Below are 7,170 nucleotides of genomic sequence, written 5' to 3'. Positions count from 1 at the left end.
TGGTCTTTTCTTTTTGGTACTAAGAATCAAACCCAGGACATTTCACTTGCTAGGCAAGCACTTTGCCACTGAGCTACATCTCAGCCCTTTATTTTTGAGTTATGTGTTACATTACATATAAATGACAGCATAGCATGCTAGGTGTTGGGAGCCATTGGGAGCTGACAGTAAAGCTCAAAGGTCATCTTGACTCCTATGCTTGCTTAAAGGCACATACAAGGAATTGGCTTACTTAAAAGACACCAGGTACCCAGGATTGCTTTGTTATGTCTGCAGTTTGTTTTAAATTTTCCTTGTTTTTCTGGACTATAGTAGATCAGCCTGAGTGTGGGGGCCCATGAGGATGTACCATGCCGCGTGTGTGGAAATCCCAATACTCAGGTTGCTCCTATGTTCTGAAGAGGATGACCTTACCAGATACTGACTTTTATATACGTCCAGGAATTAACTGAACTGCTTCGGCATTTCTAACTGTAGCAGGGCTGATGTTTATTACTGTGCTAGGTGGGGTTGTGAGGTAACTGGGAGAGGTGCTTGGATCATGCACAAGGGCCCTTCCTATCCTTGTCTGGTGAATCTCTCCCCCCAGACTTGCCTCGACCCCCCTGCATGCTTGGCCAATGCTATTCTTACCATTGTAATCCTTTTAAAATAAACTTTACAATGATTGGTTCCTTCTCCTCCCCTCCCATGTCACTCAGTCTTTTTTGTCTTAAAAAGTGCTTGCTGTGTGTTAATAAATGAGTTTTCCTGCTTGACTTGACTCCCCTCTGCATCTGATTGTCTCTCGGGCTAAGGGAGGCTGGAGAATGGGCCAGCAGCTGCACTTACCTTTCCTGGGACCCTGTCCATCTTTTGTCCATCTTTTATGACAGAATAAGACCCAACATCTGGAGCCCAACTTGGGGCACGAAAGGAAAATATACCGGCCGAAGCTAAGCAGTCTCTCAGGGTAAGTGAAACCCTTAGTGGTAATGCTATTTCATAGAAGGAGGAGGCAACATTAGGCCTAGAGGGAGTAAAGGAGGACTTGGGAAGTGAAAAGGAATGGGTCAAATTCGACCAAGAACGCACTGAAACATGCACAGTGGAAGTCAAAATGAGGGTGAAGTTTACCCCCTCTGATTTGGGTGCCCCTGATGGTCCTAGGCCCCCTCCCTGTTCCCTGACTGGGGGGAAAGTATGGTGCCCTACGTGACCTGCCAGAGGGACCTGCAAGACCCGGACCCCTACCGGCCTTCCACGGAGGGGCTGAGCGCTGGGGAAGTAACCTACTTGGAAGCCTGCCCTTTAAGGGATGTGCCACCTGGGAGCCCGGACCATAGGCCACAGGATTCACTTCCCCAAGCATATCCAGTCAATCTGGCACCAGGAGCTAACAGGCCCTTGGAATGTTATCCATGGGAAGCTAAGGATCTTAAAGAGCTCCACAAGGTGGTGGTGGAGGATGGCCCAAACTCTCCTTGGACCCAGACCCTGTTACAGCACATTGCTTATCCCATGTGTCCTTAAAGACTGGCTGGATGTGGCCAAAGCTGTCCTCACCAGTTCTCAGTTTATTAAATGGTGTGCTTTCTTTAAGGAGGAATGCAGAGTGTGGGCGGAGAATAACCGGCAGGCTCAACCTGCAATACCTATTACTTATTCCATGTTAACAGGGACAGGGGAAGGGTACTCCATGACCAGGTGAGGCAGGCTGGACTTGCCATGTGGTACAAATTGGATGATGGGCCTACTGAGTCCCCCATAACAGGAATAAGACAAAAACCTGGTGAGCCTCTAGCTGAGTTTGTAGACCGAGTCCAAGAGAGTATTAACCGCATGCTGCCCACAGGGAACCTCTGAGATCAGTTATAAAGCTGCTGGTCTGGGAAGGGATGAATGCAGACCACCACACGTCCTGCGTGGAATTGAGAGAGAGTTCCCTGGGCAGAAGGGTGGTGGCCTCACAGGACGTGAGAATGCAACAGCATCAGTCCCAATCATTAGCTCTAGCTTTACAGGCTCAGACATCTGCAATGACTGAGGCTATTACCCCGGTGCTGGCAGCCCAGAGCCAAAGAACTCCAAGAGCATCAGGGAGAGAGACTTTTTTTAAATGTGGGCAGGAGGGGCATTTTAAGAGGGACTGTTTACAACAATCCCCTGCCAACCAGCCTGGGGGGGGGGGAACCACCCCCTAAACCCTGCCCCAGGTGCAGGAAGGGATACCATTGGAAAAAGGATTGTTGATCCAAGTTTGATTTAGATGGGAAGTCTTTAAACCAGGGGAGGGGCATCCTCCAGCCCCGTTAGCTCTCAAGGAGGAACCCCCTCTGCTCTGAGGCCCAGGCAGCCTCATGGCTGGACTACCCAGGCCCATGGGACCATACCCCTGGTGGAAGGACTCCGCCCTAAAATGAGTATTCTCATGGGCAGAAAGAGGTTTTGCTGCTTAATTGACTTGGAGGCAGATCGAACCTTACTCAGGGAGGAGGAAGTGACCTTGGACTGGAAGCTTGCACACTGGCCCCTGATATTGGGGGTAGGGGGCAACTCCCAGTCCAAAGAGACGGTTGCCCTTATGAAATGGACTAGCCCAGGGAAAGATGCTGACATCTGGGAAAAACAGTGGTCAACTAACTTGTTCAATAAAATATCAACTTAAAAATACATTTTATTCTACATAAATGCTACAAACTTGAATGTATATTAGAAATCATGGTAACATTTCAGTTTATCACACATTATGAAAATACCATGAGTAATATGTTAATAGTATTTCATCCATATAGTTTGAGTAATTCCCTAGAAATTTAATATTTATAAAGAAGAATCAAATAATAAAACGACATACAAAATATATGATGTCATCTTATCCTAAGACTTGATATACAGCAATAAAATAAAGATGAACATATGTGCATAGGAAATGTCAAATAGCCCAAGTAAGGAGAATAATAAGATAGTAAGGCACACACACACACACACACACACATATACATATATATATATATATATATACACACACACATATATATATATGAAATGCAATTTGGAATTTACTACTATTACATCCATATTTTAAATATTTCAATATCACAAAGTAACGCATTTTTCTTGCTTTCAACAGAGTATTGAGGCACTTATTTTGTATAAGGTTAATGTGAAATAATCAATAAATTGTAATATAAAAAGGGATTCAGATGAAGACAGATTATGGAAAGCAACTTTCAAGCAAACAAACATAGGAAGATAACTATTTTTTCAAGAAGGTCATCTAAAACATATTAGCAGTCAATAGCAGAAGTACTCAAAGAATTCTTGTACATGAATATTTGAATGAGACGTTTTGGTTTGATTATTATTTATTTTAAAATTAATTGTAATTTTTTCCTTCCCCTATTTCTGATATATCAGTATCTCTCATGAAAAGTAATAGCTTATACTCCATAATATAGTTTTGCTCAAACATGATTGTAAATATTTAACATTAATATTAAAAATGTAATAGTTAACTCACACTATTGCTGTTTCATATGTTACAATTGGAAGAATTACTTTTCAATTATCATTTATACTGTGTTCATATAGGAAGTTAGTATTTAATTATATGTTTCAATACAATGTAATAAATACCATACTGTTTATATAACATCAAATATAGAGTATATATACAATAATTCACACAAAAAGAGAAGAAAATCCTTTAAAATTATATAAGCTGATGGAAATCAAATAATTCCAATATATAAAATACTTTAAATCTTTGTCACATGCCTTAAAAATTCAAGCTAGAATATTCAATCATTTTAGAAAAAAAAGGTACTGCCCTCCAAATGAACACTTTCAAGATAATATGATGAGAAATGTCATTTGGGAAAATATCTGTAGCTGTACTTATCCATGTGTTCCTAGGTTTGTTTAATGATTCAGAACAACTACTGAGCAGGAAAAGAATAATGATGAATGCTCATCAGAAATTAGAGCATAATTTTAGAGCTTAAATTATGTAATGCTAACTAAGAAAGAGTGTCCAACAAATACATGAAAGAATATTGAAGAACCATGAAAAAAGACAAGATGCCAACCACAAGATATCAATAACAATTATTGTTAAATTCAGATAGTGCTAAAGAAATGTCACATCAATATATGAGGAGATTCCAGGCGCAGAGTTCAAGCCCCACGACTGAAAAAAAAATAATATATATATATATGTTGTATTAACAAGCAGTAAATGTTTTAACAACTAATGTCTTAGCAACTATTTCTTCAAATACAGTAGTGTCAATCTGATTAGTTTAATCAGATCAATTTATGTCATAGAGCATTGCTGAACATAACAGAAAAATCAGTCAGCAATTGCTACACCTAAATAACTTTGATTTGAGAAAGAAACAGTTCAACTCATCCCACAGTGATCCAGAAACAGAGACGGCAGAGAACAAAGATTCATTTTTTTCTAGAGATTAACTCCCACCTGTAATCTAATTCCTTTCACGAGGATCCACATACTTAATCACTTCTTAACAATGCTATCATATTGTGTATAATTCCAGTGACTGAAGTCAGAGCTTTCAGATTCCTATTTTTTTCAAGACATAATTTAGCCAACAAACAAGTTCCTAATATATGAGCCCATGAGAAACACTTCATATTTAAAACCATAACTCAAGGGGACAGTTTTCACTGATGAGGTTTCCCAAATACATATTTTCATCCTTGCACAGGGGCCATGCTAATCTTCTCTGTATCGTTCCAATTTTAGTATATGTGCTGCCGAAGCGAACACCCAAATACCTATTTTCAAAAAACTACAATTGCTTATGACTGAACACATTGGTTTTAACTAGGAATTGGTACCTGTTAAAATGATAACACAGAGATTTTAACTGGAAAGTATTTCTTGTGGAAATAATCTAGAAGAATCAATAAATAAATTAAGAAGTAAATGACAAACAGTATAATTCCTTTATGTATGTTACTAATATATTCTCTCTAAAATATGGAACTTTTTAAAAATAAAAATTTCATGACATATAAATAGATAAGCATGACTCATGAAAAAGGAGGAAAGGTGGCAAGCAGGAAAAATGGTCTCTAGTTATGATCACATATAAAATGTTTTTTAGAGGACATCAAACAATCCATTATAAGCTTTATAAGTATATACAAAGTTAAAATGACTATTAAAATAAAGTTTTTATGACAACATGAATATTGTATCAAGAGGAATACACTAAACAGAGACAGATATTTTAAATTATCAAATGGAAATTCTCAGATTAGAAAAATATATTCTGTTTGTAAAGAATATCCAATAGTAGGCTTTCTTTCATTATGCAAGAGGAAGCTCCCCTCAACTGTGATTTGCCCCTCTAGAAATAATTACCAATTCAAAGACAGTCCAAATTAATAAGACAAGTAGAAGAAATGAACAGCACATAAAACCTTAGAAAATGTACCATAGTACATATTCAGTAATACATAAATATATGCTTGCCCCCTGGAAGAAACAAGATAGAATAAAAAGTGGTAGAAAAAGTACTTGAAGATTGTATAAATGTAGTGTTGGAAAAGACCTATTTTTCCTGCTCCCATAAAATCAGTGTTACCTTTACCTGACTATTCTCTGTACCAACTTCTTCAATGTGCTGTCAGATTTGGGTCTGCACTGAGCTTAGCTGTACCTCAAGTTCCCTGATGCTCTTTGGAGCCCCAACAAAAGGTAGGGTAACAAAGTATACTTGTAGACTCAGTACAGAAAGTCCACCATTTTTCACAGCCCCAAACATGTTTTCAAGGGCTCAGTCTCTGAGTGGAATATTTGCTTGCATGCATACTGTTGTCTTTTTCCCTGAGTTTCTAGACCTATGCTTTCATGTCTATTATTCCTTTTTTGAGAAATTTCCAGCCACTATTATTTAAAATATATTTCTTACTCTTTTTTTCAGTTTATTCTGTTTCCAGAATTTCCAGTCCAACTTTCACATATTTTATACTTAGGTCAAATTTTTGCACATTCTATTCCATTCTTCTCTACTCTTTTTCTTTTAAATTCTGTTTTAGAAAGTTTTATTAATGTAAGGGGTGATGCCATTCTTTCTGATGGAAGCATAGAATACCATTATGTGTATATACCACATTTTCTTGAATCATTCATCTACTGAGGGGCATCTGGGTTGGTTCTATATCTTAACTATGGTAAATAATGTTGCAATAAGCATGGTTGTGCTTGTAGTTTCAGTATGGCCTTGTTTGCAGTTTTGAGTAAGTGCCCAGGAGTGGGACTGCCAGGTCAAACTGAGCTCTATGTTTAGTCTTTTGAGGAACCTCCACATTGCTTTCCAGAGTGGTTGAACAAGTTTATAGTCCCACCAACAGTGTAGTAGTATTCCCTTTTGACCAAATCCCAGATAGCATCTGTTGTTATTAGATTTCTTGATAATGGTGATTCTAGTTTGGGTGAGGTGGAATCACAATGTTGTTTTGATTTGCATTTCTTTTATAGCCAGATATGTTGAGAATTTCTTGATATGTCTATTTGCCATGCTTATTTCCTCTTCAGAGAAGTATTTCTTTAAATCTTTAGCCTATTTATTAATGTGCAGTTATTTCTTTGGGGATTTGGTTTTGGGGGATTTAGTTTTTTGAGTTCTGTTTATTTTAAATATGAAGTCCTTGTCTGTTGTATGGCTAGTGAAGATCTCCTCCTAAGTAATGAAATGGAAAGACAGAAAACAATCATATTAAGTGAAGTAAGCCAGATATAAAAAAACATAAATCCCACATTTTCCCTCATTTTTAATAGTTTATATATATCTAGGATAGTCCCCTCAGAAGAGGACCACAATAGCTCAATAGCTATGTACATATGACCATATAAGATGATGCTAAGCAAAATGAACTCCAACATATGTAAACAAGAGATCTTTGTTGTTTTTAATGTACTATGAGATTTCTTTTTTCTTTTGTACTTTTCCCTCTATGGTTTATTCCCTGTGGTCATTGTATTTGATTTTGGTATCCTGGGTATTGTATATACATTTTATCTAAATTAGGGAACAACAAAATGGTGAGACAAAAGACAAAGGCAAACTAATGAAACAGCAATACTCACAAGACAATATGGTGGAAATGAACTGTACAACTTTGGGGGTGGAGAGTGGGAGGGAGGGAAATTGGGAG

The 7,170-nt window shown here is 37.9% G+C and overlaps 1 non-coding gene across 1 annotated transcript; it reads right to left on the bottom strand.

Annotated features, from left to right (window-relative positions):
- Positions 1-4,666: 4,666 nt before the first annotated feature.
- On the bottom strand, positions 4,667-4,774 carry LOC122121076. Its single transcript, XR_006149871.1, has one exon. It is a non-coding gene; the product is annotated as a U6 spliceosomal RNA (small nuclear RNA).
- Between the last annotated feature and the right edge of the window lie 2,396 nt (positions 4,775-7,170).

This window comes from Dipodomys spectabilis, unplaced genomic scaffold (genome assembly GCF_019054845.1).
Source record: "Dipodomys spectabilis isolate Male_0828 unplaced genomic scaffold, ASM1905484v1 ptg000182l, whole genome shotgun sequence".
NCBI lineage: Eukaryota > Metazoa > Chordata > Mammalia > Rodentia > Heteromyidae > Dipodomys > Dipodomys spectabilis.
The sequence above is the reverse complement of the archived record's forward strand: the minus strand, read 5'-3'. Positions and strand labels throughout refer to the sequence as shown.